A 19,858-nucleotide genomic window follows, 5' to 3' on the forward strand; every position below is an offset into this window, starting at 1 on the left:
AATTTTTCAGTTTGTTGTGATCCAAAGGCTTTGGCATAGTCAATAAAGCAGAACTAGATGTTTTTCTGGAACTCTCTTGCTTTTTTGATAATCCAGCAGATGTTGGCAATCTGATCTGGTTCCTCTGCCTTCTCTAAATCCAGCTTGAACATCTGGAAGATCATAGTTCATGTACTGTTGAAGTCTAGCTTGGAGAATTTTGAGCATTACTTTACTAGCATGTGAGATGAGTGCAATTGTGCAGTAGTTTGAGCATTCTTTGGCATTGCCTTTCTTTGGGATTGGAATGAAAACTGACCTTTCCAGTCCTGTGGCCACTGCTGAGTTTTCCAAATTTGCTGGCATATTGAGTGCAGCACTTTCACAGCATCATCTTTCAGGATTTGAAATAGCTCAACTGGAATTCCATCACCTCCACTAGCTTTGTTCGTAGTGAAGGTTCCTAAGGCCCACTTGACTTTGCATTCCAGGATGTCTCGCTCTAGGTGAGTGGTTATACCATCGTGATTATCTGGGTTGTGAATATCTTTTTTTATAGTTCATCTGTGTATTTTTGCCACCTCTTTTTAATATCTTCTGCTTCTATTAGGTCCATACCATTTCTGTCCTTTATTGAGCCCATCTTTGCATGAAATGTTCCCTTGGTATCTCTAATTTTCTTGAAGTGATCTCTAGTTTTTCCCATTCTATTGTTTTCCTCTATTTCTTTGCACTGATCTCTGAGGAAGGCTTTCTTATCTCTCCTTGTATTCTTTGGAACTCTGCATTCAAATGGGTATATCTTTCCCTTTCTCCTTTGCTTTTCACTTCTCTTCTTTTCACAGCTATTTGTAAAGTCTCTTCAGACAGCCATTTTGCTTTTTTGCATTTCTTTCTCTTGGGGATGGTCTTGATCCCTGTCTCCTGTACAGTGTCATGAACCTCCGTCCATAGTTCATCAGGCACTCTGTTTATCAGATCTCCATTTCTATATATATCTTAACTGGACTCACTCATGTTTAACCAGCTAAGATTAAATTTCCTCACCTCTCTTGCAGCTAAGGTGGTGATGTAACTAGTTTCTGGTCAATGAAAATGAATGGAAGTGACATTTCCAACAACTAGGTATTGCTCATAAAGCTGAAAAGTTCATGCCTTCCCAATCTCTCATTTCCACTTTTCAGGGATGGAGTGTAGATGAAGGGGTGAACTACCTATTGCTCTGTGCATGTTTGTGCATGCTAAGTCACTTCAGTCTTGTCCAACTCTTGGCAACCCTATGGACTGTAGCCCACTGGGTTCCTCTGTCCATGGGATTCTCCAGGCAAGAATATTGGAGTGGGTTGTCATGCCCTCCTACAGGGGATCATCCTGGCCCAGGGATCAAACCTGCATCTCTTATGTCTCCTGCACTGACAGGTAGGTTCTTTACCAACAGAGCCACCTAGGAAGCCCTTTGCTCTGTGGAGAAGGGCACTATTCTAGCAGTGGGTGGAGAAGGCAATGGCACCCCACTCCAGTACTCTTGCCTGGAAAATCCCATGGATGGACGAACCTGGTGGGCTGCAGTCCATGGTGTTGCTACGAGTCAGACACGACTGAGCCACTTCATTTTCACTCTTCACTTTCATCCATTGGAGAAGAAAATGGCAACCCACTCCAGTGTTCTTGCCTGGAGAATCCCAGGGACGGGGGAGCCTGGTGGGCTGCTGTCTATGGGGTTTCACAGAGTCAGACATGACTGAAGCAACTTAACAGCAGCAATAGCTAGCAGGGGGAGAGGAACAAGATGGAAAACATTTGTGTCTCTAACACAGTGGAGATGGCACAGCAGCTCTGGAACAGAAACACACTACCAATTAAAAGAGAAGTAAAGAACTTTTTAAAGATACTGTGTTTTTTAGTCCCTTATTACAGAATTTAGTCTTTATTCTAACCATCACCCGTAACTTATCCCCAATTTGAAGTAAAAGTCTAATTTCACACATAGTCTGTGTGTGTGTGTGTTTATCAGCATATGTGTATTTATAGTTTTTATTTTAAAAGTTTAAGCTAAGACAAAGATAAATATAGCGCTAAAGTTTAGTATAGAAATATAATTTTGTATGTGAGCTTTCAACTTTCTACAGATTTTAAAATCAGTTCCTAGGACTTTAGGAATGTATTCCACATTTACAAATGTGTCTTTAACAGTGCTTCCTAATTTGAAAATTTTGTTTATAACCATGTAGTGTGAGTTAATACTTGTTCTTAAGGGAAAAATAAATGTCTAGATTGAATGATGACTGTGTGAGAATAAGGTTCAAAAAGTTTTGGGTATTTTACCAATCTATATCCTGAATATTCTTCAACTGTAATTACATAAATTATCTCCTTTATCCTTCACAACAAATTTTATTTTAGCAAAAACTAAAATAAATAATAAGACGCAAAACAATATGGACAGATAAGAATATAGTAGATAACGTGATTTTTTTTTGTTCTGTTGAGGAATGTAAGACATTTTTTTTCTATTTAGAAAAAAAAAGTCTGTGGTGCTTTTCAAAAGCTTGTGACTTTTGATTCACAGAGTTTCTAGCATTAATCCAGACCCTGAGGCTCTAATACTTGATACCTAATACCTCTAATACTTGGTACCCTGTGCACAGATGAGAAAATTGAGGCAGAGAGCCATGAAACAACTTGCAAAACAACCTAGGATTGTTTGTTCCTAGGAATTTAGGAAATAAAATGATCTGAGATTTAAACAAACAATATTGCTACAGAGTAAGCTTTGCTTCTTCTACCATCTTAGGGTTGCATCCAACAAGCCATTTGTCATGGGACTTTTTGCCAAATAAGATTTGAGAAACATGATAGTGAACCATCAAATGTACAAAATATCCCCTTCTTATGAACAAAGCAAATTATGAAAGGCTAAATCTAAGTTGTATATGCTTATATATAAATGTATACCTATATTTTATATGGTTGTGAGAGTTGGACTGTGAAGAAGGCTGAGCACCAAAGAATTGATGCCTTTGAACTGTGGTGTTGGAGAAGACTCTTGAGAGTCCCTTGGACTGCAAGGAGATCCAACCAGTCCATTCTGAAGGACATCAGCCCTGGGATTTCTTTGGAAGGAATGATGCTAAAGCTGAAACTCCAGTACTTTGGCCACTTCATGCGAAGAGTTGACTCATTGGAAAAGACTCTGATGCTGGGAGGGATTGGGGGCAGGAGGAGAAGGGATGACAGAGGATGAGATGGCTGGATAGCATCACTGACTAGATGGACGTGAGTCTGAGTGAACTCCATGAGTTGGTGATGGACAGGGAGGCCTGGTGTGCTGCGATTCATGGGGTCGCAAAGAGTCGGACACGACTGACCGACTGAACTGAACTGAACTAATGCCATAGCAACACTGTACTAGTAAATGTCAGTGCCATTTCCTGGGGACAGGCAGAGGTGAACACACCTTTGTTCTGAAAAATTTGTTTAAATCTAGGAGAGTCTGCAAGTTGAAGAAGTTTGTATCAGGAGACATAATCAGGACCCTCTGATTAAGTATATTAAATATTGGAGTTGGATAGATATTTAAGTAGATATATATTTAAATTAGTATTCAAATGATTTAATCAAGATAGTAATAAAATGTGCAAAGAATTAGGAATTGGACACTTTATCTTTGGATCTCAAATAAGTCATTTAATAGGTGTAAGAATGGATAAAAATAAAGACCTTTTCCTCTCTCTGCTTCTAAAACCTTGATTTAATAATACCTACCCTTTAGGATCATTATCAATATTAAAGAGATAAAATTATGTAAAAATGATACAGATAGAGTACAGTTACACAGGTAGTTTTAGAAATTCCACTACGGGATTATAAATGGAGAGGAAGCTTTAGAGAACTTTGGGAGATCACTGTAAGTTAATGATTACTCAGGAAAACTATCAGAACTTCAGGAAATGAAGCAGGCTTGCCTAACAATAAAGTCATAAATAAAAGCAGAAGATTTGCCCCAAGCCATTAAGTGAAAAAATGAGGATTGCATCCTGGTGGTGGAGATCAGCAACGCACTGATCCTTTGGTCATGCACTTCTACATGTATCAAGGATAGGAATACAAGGAAAAGTCACCTTTTCAAAGTAGAAAGTAATCCCTCAGTCATGTCCAACTCTTTGTGACTCCATGGACTGTTGCCTATCGGGCTCTTTATATATGGGATTTTCCAGGCAAGAATACTGGAGTGGGTAGTCATTCCATTCTCCAGGGGATCTTTCTGGCCCAGGGATGGAACCCTTCTTTATCTTCTGAGACACCAGGGAAGCCTTTCCAAAGTAGAAGATCCACATTAAGTAGAAACCTGAGATGATTAATTAATATATTTGAGTAAATGTTGCCACCTTTCTACTGATTTGAAAAGCTCTGTGACAGTCCTGGTTTGCCATATAGGGTCAAGCACTCTTTCACCCAATGTGAAGGAGAAGCTCATGATGTGAGCCTGATGTCTACTCAGAGAATGAGGACAAGATGGTGTTCTCTCCTTATGACTTTTCCTTTGATTATAAAAATGTAGCCCAATTAGTTCTCAGGGCAGAGCCCTCTTGCTTACTCACTTATGTTCTTCACAAACATCCTATATTAACAAATCTACTTGTTCTTGCTGTTGTTCAGTCACCCAATTGTGTCTGACTCTTTGCGACCCCATGGACTTCAGCACGCCAGATCTCCCTGTCCCTCGTCATCTCCAGAAGTTTGCCCCAGTTCATGTCCATTGCATTGTTGATGCCATCCAGCCATCTCATCCTGTGGTGCCCTCTTCTCCTTCTACCCTCAATCTTTTCCAGCATCAGGGACTTTCCCAATGAGTCATCTTTTTGCATCAGATGACCAAAATACTGGAGCTTCAGCTTCAACATCAGTCCTACCAATGAGTATTCAGGGTTGCTTTCCCTTAAGACTGACTGGTTTGATCTCCTTGCTGTCCAAGGGACCTTCAGCAGTCTTCTCGTTCAAAGACATCAATTCTTTGGCATTCTGCTTTCTTTATGGTCCAGCTCTCACAACAGAATGTGATCTCTGAGAAGACCATAGCCTTGACTATATGGACCTTTGTTGGCAGAGTAATGTCTCTGCTTTTCAAAACTCTGTTTCCGCTTGTTTGTCACAGCTTTCCTGCCAAGAAGTAATCATCTTCTGATTTCATAGCTTCAGTCACCATCCAGAGCAATTTTAGAGCCCAAGAAGAGGCTCTACTTCTCTTACTTCCTACTTCCACATTTTCCCCTTCTATTTGCCATGAAGTAATGAAATGGCAACCCACTCCAGTATTCTTGCCTGGAGAATCCCACGGATGGCGGAGCCTGGTGGGCTGCCGTCTATGGTGTCGCACAGAGTCGGACACGACTGGAGCGACCTAGCAGCAGCAGCAGCAGCAATGGGGCCGGATGCCATGATCTTAGGTTTTTTTAAATATTTAGTTTTAAGCCGGCTCTTTCATTCTCCCCCTTACCCTCATTAAGAGGCTCTTCAGTTCCTCTTAGACTTCTTGCCTATCACTTTACCTCTCACTAAATTCCTTCTGTGAGGAGACATAAAGAACCTGAACTTCATTAAATCTTGAGACAAGTTGTGCAATTTCAATCGGAAGATTGTGGGTTCAAGTTTCATGTGAGGTGCGGTTTCAAAAGCACCTCATACTGTGTGAGATCCATAATACTACTTAGGAAATCCTCACCCTTGCAACCTCCTGTATTATCATTTTGGTTGATTTATATATATATATATATATATATATATATATATATATCAGTTCAGTTCAGTCGCTCAGTTGTGTCCGACTCTTTGCGACCCCATGAAGCGCAGCATGCCAGGCCTCCCTGTCCATCACCAACACCCGGAGTTCACTCAGACTCACGTCCATCGAGTCAGTGATGCCATTCAGCCATCTCATCCTCTGTCGTCCCCTTCTTCTCCTGCCCCCAATCCCTCCCAGCATCAGAGTCTTTTCCAATGAGTCAACTCTTCACATGAGGTGGCCAAAGTACTGGAGTTTCAGTTTTAGCATCATTCCTTCCAAAGAAATCCCAGGGCTGATCTCCTTCACAATGGACTGGTTGGATCTCCTTGCAGTCCAAGGGACTCTCAAGAGTCTTCTCCAACACCACAGTTCAAAAGCATCAATTCTTCAGTGCTCAGCTTTCTTCACAGTCCAACTCTCACATCCATACATGACCACAGGAAAAACCATAGCCTTGACTAGACGGACCTTTGTTGGCAAAGTAATGTCTCTGCTTTTGAATATGCTATCTGGGTTGGTCATAACTTTCCTTCCAAGGAGTAAGCGTCTTTTAATTTCATGGCTGCAGTCACCATCTGCAGTGATTTTGGAGCCCCCAAAAATAAAGTCTGACACTGTTGCCATTGTTTCCCCATCTATTTCCCATGAAGGGATGGGACCAGATGCCATGATCTTCATTTTCTGAATGTTGAGCTTTAAGCCAACTTTTCCACTCTCCATTTTCACTTTCATCAAAAGGCTTTTTAGTTCCTCTTCACTTTCTGCCATAAGGTAGTGTCATCTGCATATCTGAGGTTATTGATATTTCTCCCAGCAATGTTGATTCCAGCTTGTGCTTCTTCCAGTCCAGCGTTTCTCATATATACATTCTTAAATCTAAATTCTTAATTCCTACAGCTTCTAATGAATCTTACCTATTTCTTTTTACTGTGATAAATTTGAATTATCTGGTCAGTGTAAAATTCACGTAGTTCTTCTTTTCTATGATAGTAAACATAAAACAGTAAAAGTGAAGATATTTTTCCTTTTGAGATTTGTTCTCTTCACAATAGACTATCAAATGCATCATGATTTACAAGGAACAATGATATGACCCAGAAGCATATTTGTCTATGTGATACAGTTCTAACACTGGTTCTTATGCTGTTACATCCGCATTTTTTTCTTTCTGATTGAAGACATATGGATTTACAGAGTTCTCAATGTGTTTTTTTTTTGTGTGTGTGCTCAGTCATGTCTGATTCTTTTGCCACCCCATGGACAGTAGCCCACCAGACTCATTTGTCCATGGAATTTTTCAGGCAAGAATATTGGAGTGAGTTGCCATTTCCTACTCCAGGGGATCTTCCTGACCCAGGGGTTTGAACCTGCATCTTCTTCGTATCCTGCATGGGCAGGTGATTCTTTACCACTGTGCCACCTGGGAAGCCCAGAGTTCTTAATACAGTGAGTAAATTGGGTTTGTTTCTAATAAGAATCGCAGAATCTACACTCTCCTAGTTTTATTGTTTCCCAAACTCAAATAAAAATGTTATATGTAAAAAAATGGTTTATAGTAGACATGATTATGTCATGTTATTTCATACAAGTCCAATGGTTAGGAATCCACCTGCCAATGTAGGGGACACAGGTGCGATTCCTGGTCAGGGGAGATCCCACATGCTGTGGAGCAACTAAGCCCGTGCACTCTAGAGCCTGTGCTCTGCAACTGGGGAAGAGCTCCTGCTCACCACAGCTAGAGAAAGCCCATGCACAGCAACAACCCCAGCACAGCCAAAAATAAATAAATAAAAATTTAAAGAAAAGAATCTCTGAAAGTGAATTATTTAAGCTGCCTTTAAATGGACTTGGTAATATCTAACTAAATTCTCAATCTTGTTCTTTATTGTGATGGTGACAGAGGAAGGTGTTTGTGATTCTAGAACTACCCCTTTTCACATCACATGGCAGAACAGGATTTAGCCATAGACTATAAAATGACAGAGACAAAGGAATAGAATGATCATATCTCTTCTACACATACCTTTTCAAATTCAATTTCACAATGATCTCTGGAAAACATACTCCTCTGTGATACTGCATACCCCTCTTTGTTACTCTCACTCTAGTTTTCTCTGTTTTCTTTGCTTCTTTTTTTTCTTCCCTTAACAATCTGCAGGATCATTACAACACACTTGAAAACTCCAGTTGCCTGGATCAATATTTCTGTCTGTTTCATTTTGCTTAAATCCTTCTACACACTGTTGCAGGCCAGCAGAGTCACATAAGCACGGTCACATGTTTTTCTGTTGCTAAGGGCAACACTACAGATGGCAAAAACTGGCTATTGTACATCACATGTTACACACACAGACGCATGATGGTTTGAAACAGCTTAAACCATTCAAGGGCAGTTTGCCTCTAATAAGTGTTAGGATTTTATATTCCATGTGATCACACGACCTTTAGATACTATGTGGAATCCAGTTAACTAAAATGACTTCCTCTCTGTTACTGTGACAGCAATTAATTAATTGCATTTGTGACTTGGCTAAACTTCATTTCAAAGACAATAAGAAACATATAGAATATGTAATATACAAGATTATGTGTAAAAAGTTTATATTGTCAAGTTTATATTACATTTGAATTTCTAATGTCCATATCTCTGCTAAGTCCATTGTATTATGTGTGTTGTCTTTTGATTTTACTTTGAATAAAATGATTCAGATTTGAGGATCCCATATTCTTCTAAAAATACTTATAACTGGAGATCCATATATATATATATGTGTGTGTGTGTATAAGCAGATGACATTTATTACATAAATATATACATATATAAAATCATATAAACATTATTAAATTATAAATCCTTATTTTTTTGAGAGTGTGAAAAACTATTCCTTCATGGATCAGTTTCTCAGTGCTTGGCTTTGTCTAGATTTTGTTCTTTCTGAACAGTGGTCAATCATTTTGGTGAACAAAATTGAACAGGTTTTCTTGGAAAAATTTGAATGTGATTTTCATGCAATGAAAGTTGAATCTCAAGTTAAGTCTCTATGGATAAAGACAATTGCAAAGCAGAAGCAATTATTCAGCTAATTCAGAAGAGAAGATGAAACACATCACCTAATCTAACTCACAGAGACATTACCTGGTTTCACATCACTACTGCAGATATGAATTCTTAATATTACTAAAGAACAGAATCCTCTGAAACCTCTGATTATCTGGGAACACCAAATGATTTTGGCGAGGGTACCATTTATCTCTGTCTGTATCATGTCTGTCTTCTCCATTTTTTTTTTTTTTTTTTTGGTGAAGTCAAAAGAAAATGGATTTAAATCAGAAATCCAGGTTTGAATTTCTCCTCTTCCACTGACTGTGACTCTAAAATGATATTACAGTTTGTTTAATTGCTCTGAGTCTCAGTTTCCTCATATGCTAACGACATAAAACAATAACAGAGGGGTTTGGAACATTCACATGTAAATATGATTTTAAATGATACATTTTTATATAAATATGTTGTTGTTAGCTGCTGGTTTATTGTTTTAGGACTTCACCAGACATAGTATCCATTTAAAAAAAATCAGATCAGAGCAAAACAGAAAAAAAACAAAAAAAAAAAACAAAGAAAAAGCCACAAATTAACAACATTTGAGTTTTGAAATGAAAATATTGCCTAACAGCATAATTTGAAATTTTATCTAAAAGATAAATATTCACATTTGTTTTTACACATAATTGAGGAATCTATCTCATAATGTAACAAATAATGGTATATAAAATAAAGACAATAAATTTTTCAATTATTGATTTATGGGAATAATCATATCATTCAGAACTCAGAGTCCATGCTTTTATTTTACCTTGCCTACATATATATCATTTTCCATAAGAGTCCTTAATTAAAATTGGGAAAATTGAACTATTTAGTAACATTCATTTGGCTAATCAGTATGTGCTTGTTTTAGCTAATTGAATTGCAAATAATGGGAACAAATTATATATTTAAATATTTGATTCAGTTATTCAGAGAATCATATTTTTGAGAGATATAATCATCTCAGGAGATCATCCAGCCCTGTCATATACTGCAAATATTATCAGTCACATTTATAAATGAGATAGGTTGAATAAGATTGTGAAATAACTTGGAAGAAGTAGGATTATAATTCATATTTTTGCAATTTTCATAACTTTTCAATGGAGCAGGAACATACTTTTAGAAAAATTTCCCTTGAAAATAATTTAGATGATTCTATTTTGCTTCTCTTATATAGCCCCTTTGTAAATGCTCAAACTTTCTCTCAGAGGAGATGAGACACAGATTTTAGTTGGGGATGTTAATTTTAGATACCTGGTCCCTGTGCAGCCACCTAAACTTAGTGTGAAGCTCCGAAGTTCAAAGATCGTACAACGCTCTAGTCTTTGGGAGGCACTCTTTCGAGTCTTGCTTCTAGCAGGGATCCTGTCTCTTCTGCCTTCCCTGTTTGATCTCAGGTCACTTTAGACATAAGTCTTGGCCCCTTCAATACTTTGCACAAGCAGTCCACTTGGTCTGCAGATTTTATGAGCTGCAGGGCATTCAACTGGAGACTTGTGAGAAAAAGTCATTGCTGGAACAGGTGACAATCTTCCAAGCTGCTCCACCAAACCCCACTCTCTTTCCTCTCTTTCTAGCTTGGCTCTAGCTCTTATCCCTAAAGTTACCTCCTAAAACGCGTGATTCCTTTTCAAGAGCGAAGAGCGAATTCAGTTCCCTTTGGCCCTAAACTCAAATTTGCATTTCAAAACTTGCCAAGGAACTCACTGCCCCTATGCAGGTGTACAACTACATTGTTTCACAAGAATTTGCATTGTATCCATATATTAAAAATATAAAATAAAAACTTTTGCTCATGCCTTGATGTGGAGAGCAAGAGGAAAGGATGAGCTACAATCTGAGACGCGGCAGACCCTGGGAGAAGCACATCTCCAGAGACACTGAAAAATCCATCTGTGGTTAACTGATGCTGATGGCTCCTCTCACGGTCTGAGGAGAGGAGGCTAGCCCCTGGCATTTCTGCTCTAGATGAAGCTTAAGCTCGGGATTCCTTTCACTAGTCACATCTCCACTTGATTCCCAAAGTGAGATGTTACTCTCCAGTCTGGGTAGTTCAGTGTTGTCCATCAACACTCATCAGTTCAGATAAGTTCAGTCTCTCAGTTGTGTCCGACTTTGTGACCCCATGAATTACAGCATACCAGGCCTCCCTGTCCATCACCAACTCCCGGAGTTCACTCAAACTCACGTCCATTGAGTCAGTGATGCCATCCAGCCATCTCATCCTCTGTCGTCCTCTTCTCCTCCTGCCCCCAATCCCTCCCAGCATCAGGGTCTTTTCCAATGAGTCAACTCTTCACATGAGATGGCTAAAGTACTGGAGTTTCAGTTTTAGCATCATTCCTTCCAAAGAACATCCAGGACTGTTCTCCTTCAGAATGGACTGGTTGGATCTCCTTGCAGTCCAAGGGACTCTCAAGAGTCTTCTCCAACACCACAAAGCATCAATTCTTCAGCACTCAGCTTTCTTCACAGTCCAACTCTCACATCCATACATGACCACAGGAAAAACCATAGCCTTGACTAGATGAACCTTTGTTGGCAAAGTAATGTCTCTGCTTTTGAATATGTTATCTAGGTTGGTCATAACTTTCCTTCCAAGGAGTAAGTGTCCTTTAATTTCATGGCTGCAATCACCAGCTGCAGTGATTTTGGAGCCCCACCCAAAATAAAGTAGAAATATCAATAAAACATTTTCAAAAATAAAGAAATATCAATAACCCCAGCAATGCAGATAACACCACCCTTATGGCAGAAAGTGAAGAGGAACTAAAAAGCCTCTTGATGAAAATGAAAGAGGAGAGTAAAAAAGTTGGCTGAAAGCTCAACATTCAGAAAACTAAGATTATGGCATCTGGTCCCATCACTTCATGGGAAATAGATGGGTAAACAGTGGAAACAGTGTCAGACTTTAGTTTTTGGGGCAACACTCATCAGCTGTTGCCTATTCTTAATTATGGCAGTGAGATGGTACTTGATCTTCACTGTGTCCTAACTGGGTTTAGCTGCCACTAAATAATCAAGATTTAACTAATTCTTGTTTTTAAATTTGATTTTTTTTTAAACTGAGGTACAACTGACATATATTTATTTAGATGTACAGCATAATGCTTCCCTAGTGGCTCAGATGGTAAAGAATCTGCCCAAACTGCAGGAGACTTGGGCTTCATCCCTGGATTGGGAAGATCCCCTGGAGAAGGGAATGACAACCCACTTCAGTATTCTTGCCTGGAGAATTCCATGGACAGAGGAGCCTGGCGGGCTATAGTCCATGGGGTCACCAAGAGTCAGACACAACTGAATGACTAACACTTTCACAGCATAATGATTGAATATTCATAAACACTGTGAAATGATCACCATAAGTCTAGTTATCATCCATTACCATATAAAGTTATCCATTCTTTTTCTTGTCAAGAGAACTTTTAAGATTTATTCTCTTAGCAAGTTTCAAAGACGCAATACAATATTATTATTTCTTTGACCTTATCACCCACTGCTTAATGAATTTGAGTGAACTGATTTACCAGACTGAATTGATCCTTAAAAGAATCATCTGATAGGATAATACTGTAAAAAAAAAAGAAAAAAAGCTACTAATACTTATTATTATGTATAAGAAAAAGGTAATTTTTAAAATGGATTCAATCTCTTATTTGAATTGCATTCAAGAAAATTTAATTTTTCTGTATTAATAGATTTCCTCATGTCAGTGAAGAGTAAAACAAGCATACAATAACTTGAGAATTAAGAACATCCTCAATTTAATAATTTGATTATTAATCAACCTTCAGTGATGATGTTTTATCCCCTTTTTCTGTTTTCTCTCAGTACCAAATTTTGTTTTGACCATCTGTCCCTCAATTTCTTTTCAAAAGGTCAGTATTGTAACTATTCAACTGCACATTTATCTCAACTTGTGTATATTTAATGTCTGCTATTTTCCAGACCTTTTCTTTGCTATTGGAATTAGAGAGAAGTATACAGGAGGCTTTTCACTTGAAACAGATAAAATATGCTTAGGGAAATAAAATTTAACCACAAGAACAATTTGGAGGGACTTCCCTTGTGGTCCAGTAGTTAAGATTCTGAGCGCCCAAGGTGGAAGGAGGGTATAAGTTCAATCCCTGGTTGGGGAAATAAGATCTCACATGCTTTGGCCAAAAAAAGAAAAAATCCTAAAATACAAACAAACAAACAAAAAGGAACAGTTTGGAGAACAACAAATAAGCATTGTATGTGTAAGATCAATCAGACTTTCATTTTTTTTTCCAGGCCACAAAACATTATTGAGTCTCTTGTTTTTGTAAGGCATGGTGCTAGATGCTTGGGATATAATGCTGGAACACACAGACACGGTACTTGCCCTTGTGAAAAGGAACAAATATTAGACAAATAACTGCAAGAAGTAGGCAGTGATTAAAGTGATCATAAGCACTGCAAAGTGCCATACGCTGTGAGCCTCAGCAATAAAGCAACCTAGTTTGGAGAAGTTGAGGAAGTTACATATAAGTTGGTAGGTACAGAGAAGAGAAAAGAAAAGTAAATGAAACAAAGAAGAACATGGGAAAACACTGTCTAAAGAAGATTAGGGGGCTTCCCTGAGAGAAGGGCACGGCAACCCACTCCAGTACTCTTGCCTGGAAAATCCCATGGATGGAGAAGCCTGGTAGGCTACAGTCCATAGGGTCGCAAAGAGTCGGACATGACTGAGCGACTTCACTTTTCACTTCACTTTCACTGGTAGCTCAGATGGTAAAGCATCTGCCTGCAACGCAGAAGACCTGGGTTTGATCCCTGGGTCGGGAGGATCCCCTGGAGAAGGCAATGGCAACCCACTCCAGTATTCTTGCCTGGAAAATTCCATGGACGGAGGAGCCTGGTAGGCTGCAGTCCATGGGATAGCAAAGAGTCGGACATGACTGAGCAAGTTCACTCACTCAAGAAGATTAGGGCATTTGAGGAGGCTAGTGATCCCAGGTGAGGGTGCAGGGAGGAGCAAGAGATGATTATGAAGAGTGGCCAGATTCCACAGGACGCTGTAGGCCACAGCGTTTTGGATTCTAGCCTAAGTGCGGTAAAAATGTACTGACAGAGCTTTAACCAGGGGAGTAAGTACTGTGGTCAAATTTGCCTTTTCTATGCCATTTTGACCACTAAGAATAAACTATAGGTAGTGAAGAAGGATAGTCATACTCTGTGTAGTACAGAAGGAAGACACACTCAGGATAGTGGCAGTGTCAGCAGAGATAAGTAAGGGAATTTAAATAGAAGTAAGAGTCCTTGGTTATGGGCTGCAAATGTGAGGTAAAGGGGAGGAAAGTATGAGGAAAGGCCCCCAGATTTCTGGCAGGAGCACAGTGGAATAGTAAATCAGACAAGGAAAGATTCCTGTGAATAGGTTTATAGAGGATGTGAATCAGGAGAGAGAGGGTTCAGGTGGAGAGCTATTAGGGAAGAGTAACAGGGAACATGTCCTTGGTGCTGGACACATTATTGGCGATACTTATGGATAGGCTGAGTATTCAGAGTAACTAGAATTCTTGAACGTTAAAGTCTTGATTCTGTAGGAAACGGAGAGCAATTCACCATGTGGATAAACAAATGACATACTAGCTATATATATATATTTTTTTTTAATAAAGCACATAGTATTTAGAATTTTAAGACACTGAAGACAGACATACAGATTGTGAAACTATTGTGAAATGAATAGGCCAAAGGCAAAGTATCTAATAAGAAATAGACTAAACAGTATGGCAAATTAACTATACTTCGATATAAAAAGAGAGGAAAAGAAAGAAAATGGACTAACAACATGAATCAGTAATTCACAAGGAGAAGTATCAATGGCCAGTAAATATTTAAAAATGATTATCAGTATTCAAATGGCTGGGAATTAAAACAAGTTTTGAGAAAATGTAAGGTGGGAAAATTCACAGAAGAATAAAGAGAAAGAAGAGAAGACCGAAGACTGAGCTTAAGGTCTCCCTGGTCCAAAACTGGCTTTTAGCATTCTCTATAATAGAGATAATAGGATTTGTATTTAAAGTCACTAACTAGAGAGCTAATGTTTTTTAACAGCTGCATATACACTCACTAGATGAGATTATAAATTAACTTGCTTAAAGCTATTTACTTGAGTTATTTCTGGGCATTGTGCCTTTAGTGAGGAGACATGCCAGATATAATTTATATTATGTAGGTATTAAGGACAAATCTTGTGATGCTGTTGGCCTGTGTTTCAAAAAAAATTTTTTTTATTTAAAAAAAATTCCTAAATTATGCTTTTTAATGATTACTTGGTCAACTGGGTTTTACTTTGGATTAATTAATTTCAGAACCTAGTATCTTATGACATTACACAAAGACTGTTAATTGGAGATAATTTGCTAACTATTGGTTCAGCAGGGGAGGTACAATAAAACCTATTCTAGAACTTGTCTTCTAGGAATTTATAATTCTTTTTTGAAAATATTTCAAATAAAAATACATAATCAGTGTTTGGAATTTTAAAGGAAAATTATTTTGCTTAAAATTATTGTTACCAGTGTAAGTGACATTTTATTTGTTAGCATAAATCTTATAAATATCTTACCTTCCTCCACTAGAATATAAGAGTGGGAACAGACTATTGTGCCTGATTTTACTAAAGACTAACAATGAGTTGCTTATTAAGCAATAATTGAGTGTATGATGCATATTTTATCATCTGTTATCTCAGAAAGAGGTCCAGAACAAAGATATGTGATACTAATTTTTTTAATTTACAGTATGTAAACCATGATAATAACAGGTCATATTTCCATCTCAAACTAGGCTGCTTTCCCTGAAACTTTATTTTGAAAATTATCAAACTTACAGAAAAGTATTGTATAGTAAATAAACATGTACCCACCACCCAGATTCTATGATTAACTTTTTACTGTTCTTGCTTGATCACACAATTATCTAACCATCCCACTAGCCATCTCTTCAGCATCTTATTTTTTGATGGTTTTTCAAACAAATTGCAGACATCAGTATGTTTCCCAAATATTTAAGCATGCATGGTTCAGATAGTAAAGAATCTGCCTGCAATGCAGGAGACCTGGGTTCGATCCCTGGGTTGGGAAGATCCCCTGGAAGAAGGCATGGCAACCCACTCCAATATTCTTGTCTGGAGAATCCTTATGGACAGAGGAGCCTGGTGGGCTACAGTCCATGGGGTTGCAAAGAGTCAGACATGACCAAGCAACTAAGCACATCACAGCACTAAGTAAAGTTTTACAGAGTAATTTTTTTTCTTTTGAAGTAAAATTTATATACAATGAAATGCAAAAACCTTAAGTGGACAGTTCAGTAAACTCATGTACCATTCATAGTACATACTCTAGTGCAATCCCAAGTTCCTCTCAAGATACAGAAGATGACCACAACCTCAGAAAGTTCTCTCATTTTCCTCAGACAATCCTTGCACCCAGCATCCCGGAAATAATCATTATTCTTTCATTGCCCATAGATTAGTCTTTCTTCTTCCAGAAATTCATATAGATCATATAGTATGGACTCTTTTGTGTACGATTTCTTTCACTTGGCAGTATGTGTTTGAGAGTCCTTCATGTTACTCATGCATTTTTTACTGCTGAGTAGTATTCCACTCATAGATAAGCCCCAGCTTATTTATTTATTGTACTATTGGTGAGCATTTGGGCTGCTTCTAGTTCTGTGCTATTACAAATTAGTTGCTGTAAACATTCTTGTATATTTTTCTGTGTGTGAACATATGTTTTCATTTCTCCTGAGTAAATTCAGGGCCACAGGGTAGGTATACACTTAATTTTATAAATATTACCAGAGCTTTTTGAATGTGATTGTACCACTCTCCACTCCCACCAATAATGTATGAGGGCTGAGTTAGGTCTACATTCTCATCCACATTTGATTTTGCCAGCCTTTTTTTTTTTTTAATAAATATTAGACATTCTGATAGTTGTAATATATTAAAAATGACTCCTGTATTCCTAAGTTATTCTTTTACAGGTCACAGAAAGTGTTTCATTCTAGTTAAAATAAATTCCAAGATACAAACAATCCTATGAAACCAATGATTCTTTTTCCTATTTTTTTTATGTTCCCATATGCAGGATACCACAGTCTTAGAGGTTTTTTGCACTAAAAATAACAAAGGAATAAGGGGATAAAGAATTTTAAGTAAGACTGCCCCTCTCACCCTCTAGACTCCATCAGAATTCAAGAGGGAGCCCAGAACATATGCTCCATGTGAGACCACCCCTTGCTGACCTCAGCGAACTTTTTAGCCCACCCAGTGTTATGCATCCTTCTGTTGCAACAAGGAGGTGAGGCCATCTTGTCTATTCTCCTCCTCTCATCTCAAGTTCCCCTGTGGTTGTAAGGGCATTGGGACAACTCCAACATATAACAAATATTTTGTATGTATTTTTTGGATTTTGCCACTAGTATACAACCTCTATGATGGCTGAGTTTTTTTTTGGTTTTTTTTTTTTTAGTTTTTGTTCACTGCTGTATCCTCAGTGCCTAGAGTATCTAGCACATAGTACGTGTTTAATAAGTGAGTATTTGTGGAATGAATAAGTTGCCCTTGACGAAGAAGTCTCACGTCCTAGAATGGGAAAAATTCTTACATACAGATGAGAAAAGCAAACATACAGGTTACTTAAGGATTTGCTATGGTTCGTACTAGTTACTGGGCTTTCCTGTGACTCACAAGACAAAGAATCTGCCTGCAACGTGGGAGAGCCAGGTTTGATCCTTGGTCGGAAAGATCCTCTGGAGAAGGGAATGGCAACCCACTCCAGTATTCTTGCCTGGATAATTCCATGGACAGAGAAGCTTGGTGGCTACAGTCCATAGGGTTGCAAAGAGCTGGACACAACTAAGAAACTAATACCTTTTCACATACATACTAGTTACTCAGTGGAAGTGTTAAACCTTTGATCAGGTGTCCTGGCTAATTGAACCTTGGGTCAAAGTTGGAATATCCTTAGTATTCACTCTCCTCCAGTATCCTTGACTGGAGAATCCCATGGATAGAGGATCCTGGCACACTACAGTCCATGGGGTTGCAAAGAGTCGGACACAACTGAGTGACTAAGCACACACCTTCTATAGAGATAAATTCTCTTATGTTTTTGATATTCTAGTTTTTGATTGACATTTCCAGGGATAATGAGAATGTTAACAGGATGTTAAAACAAGATTCTTCTTGTCTGGGCTTCTGGGCCACTCTTTTCAGTGTCCTATACTATTAAATTAATTAATCATCACAATGAACTTACAAAGCAGGCAGCGTTAATACCAGTTGGGAAAGAACATTTTATAGAAGAGGAAACCAAGCTAGTAAAGTTAAGTAAGTTGGAACTTCAAGGTGAAGAATCCAGCCCCAGAGTCTGAGCAGGGAGAGGCTTTGATGAGTCTCTCAGAAAATATGAAATATGTCTCCTAAGGTTAGGAAGTATATTAGATTTGTTCTAGGCTCTCAGCTGTGAATCTAAATGGAGGAGATGGGCTGGGCGGCTGCCTCACAGGCAAGGATTGACTTTCCCCCTCAGTACTTATAAGAGCAAAGGATGTCTCAGTGTTTCTTGAGGGCCACGTGTGGATCACATGTAAAAGAGAGCTAACATGCAGATAACATTAGGTCTTGGCCAGTGGCATAATTTTAGAAGAGCAGAAGCACCTCAGCATTAAGTGATAGATAGCACTATATTCTTTGGGCTTGCAAGATTAAGCAAGAATCTACAAAAGAGAGAGGCAATTGCTCAGACTGAGGGAACTACCTCTGAATAAGGAAGCTCTGAAGAATGTACACACACAGCTAAACAGGACATGGTCAGTTTTAGATATCTGGTACATGCATAAAGAATGAACCTGGGAACCAAGAATACCAGCCAAGGAAGACCTGGCTTGCTCCTCTCACTTTCTATTTCAACCCTGAGGTAGCACAGCTATGATGAAAAGGAGAGCTGAGAGAGATTGGCTATAACTGTGAATGAAATCAACAGCTTTTACTACTACATAGAAACAGATGTTCTAAACATTGAATTGATGCTCTTTTGTGATGTCTATTTAAGGCAGTTTTAATGACCTACAGGTAAGATGTAAAATCACCAGATTGCCCATGTTTTCACCTAGAGGCAAGAAAGTTCTCCCCCTAGAGGCAAAAACAAAAGCCACTTTCTGATTTCTTTTCACGGCACCCACTTGTTCGACCTTACAGGAAGGACCTTGAACATCCAGGGATTACTAAGGTCATGATCCAGTTCTTTAATCCTCATTAAGTGTTGGAGATCTTGTTACTCATGTTGTTATCAAACAAGGCCATACACAAAGCCAGTGGCCAGATGAGAGAGCCGAGACAGCCTTATCCCACTTACTTGGAAACTCTGTCCCAGAATTACACTGCCAAAACTGTGGCTGCATTCTGTGCAGATCTGGATCATACAAACTTGAGCTCTTGTGATAGGAACTATCAAGTCTCACTTTCTGATACAAATCCCACAAGTAAAAATGACTCTTAAGTTATGAACCACATAATTTCAGAGCATTATTTATAACCAGTTTATGTCACTGCCACAAGATGGGCAGTGATGGTCTACTATCATCAGAAAAAAATCTAAAACTTTCTGGGTTTTCAATTAGGCAGGTTATGAGGAGCAAGATTTCTTACGTATAATTTACTACCCTGAGTATTTCAAGTTATGTTGTCTAAGGTGGCAGTGGAGAAGCAAGAGGCAGGTTTCAACCCGTTTTGTGAAAACTTAAGAGCTCTGTCTACAGAATCATGGTGTGTCAGTTGTGTCTGACTCTTTTGTGACCCTATGGAACTATAACACATCGGGCTCCTCCACCCCTGGGATTCTCCAGGCAAGAATTCTCCAGGGGATCTTCCTGAGCCAGGTATCCAACACACATCTTTTACACCTCCTGCATTGGCAGGTGGGTTCTTTATCCCTAGAACCACTTGGGACGTGCTACAGAAC

This window comes from Bos mutus, chromosome 5 (assembly GCF_027580195.1).
Source record: "Bos mutus isolate GX-2022 chromosome 5, NWIPB_WYAK_1.1, whole genome shotgun sequence".
NCBI lineage: Eukaryota > Metazoa > Chordata > Mammalia > Artiodactyla > Bovidae > Bos > Bos mutus.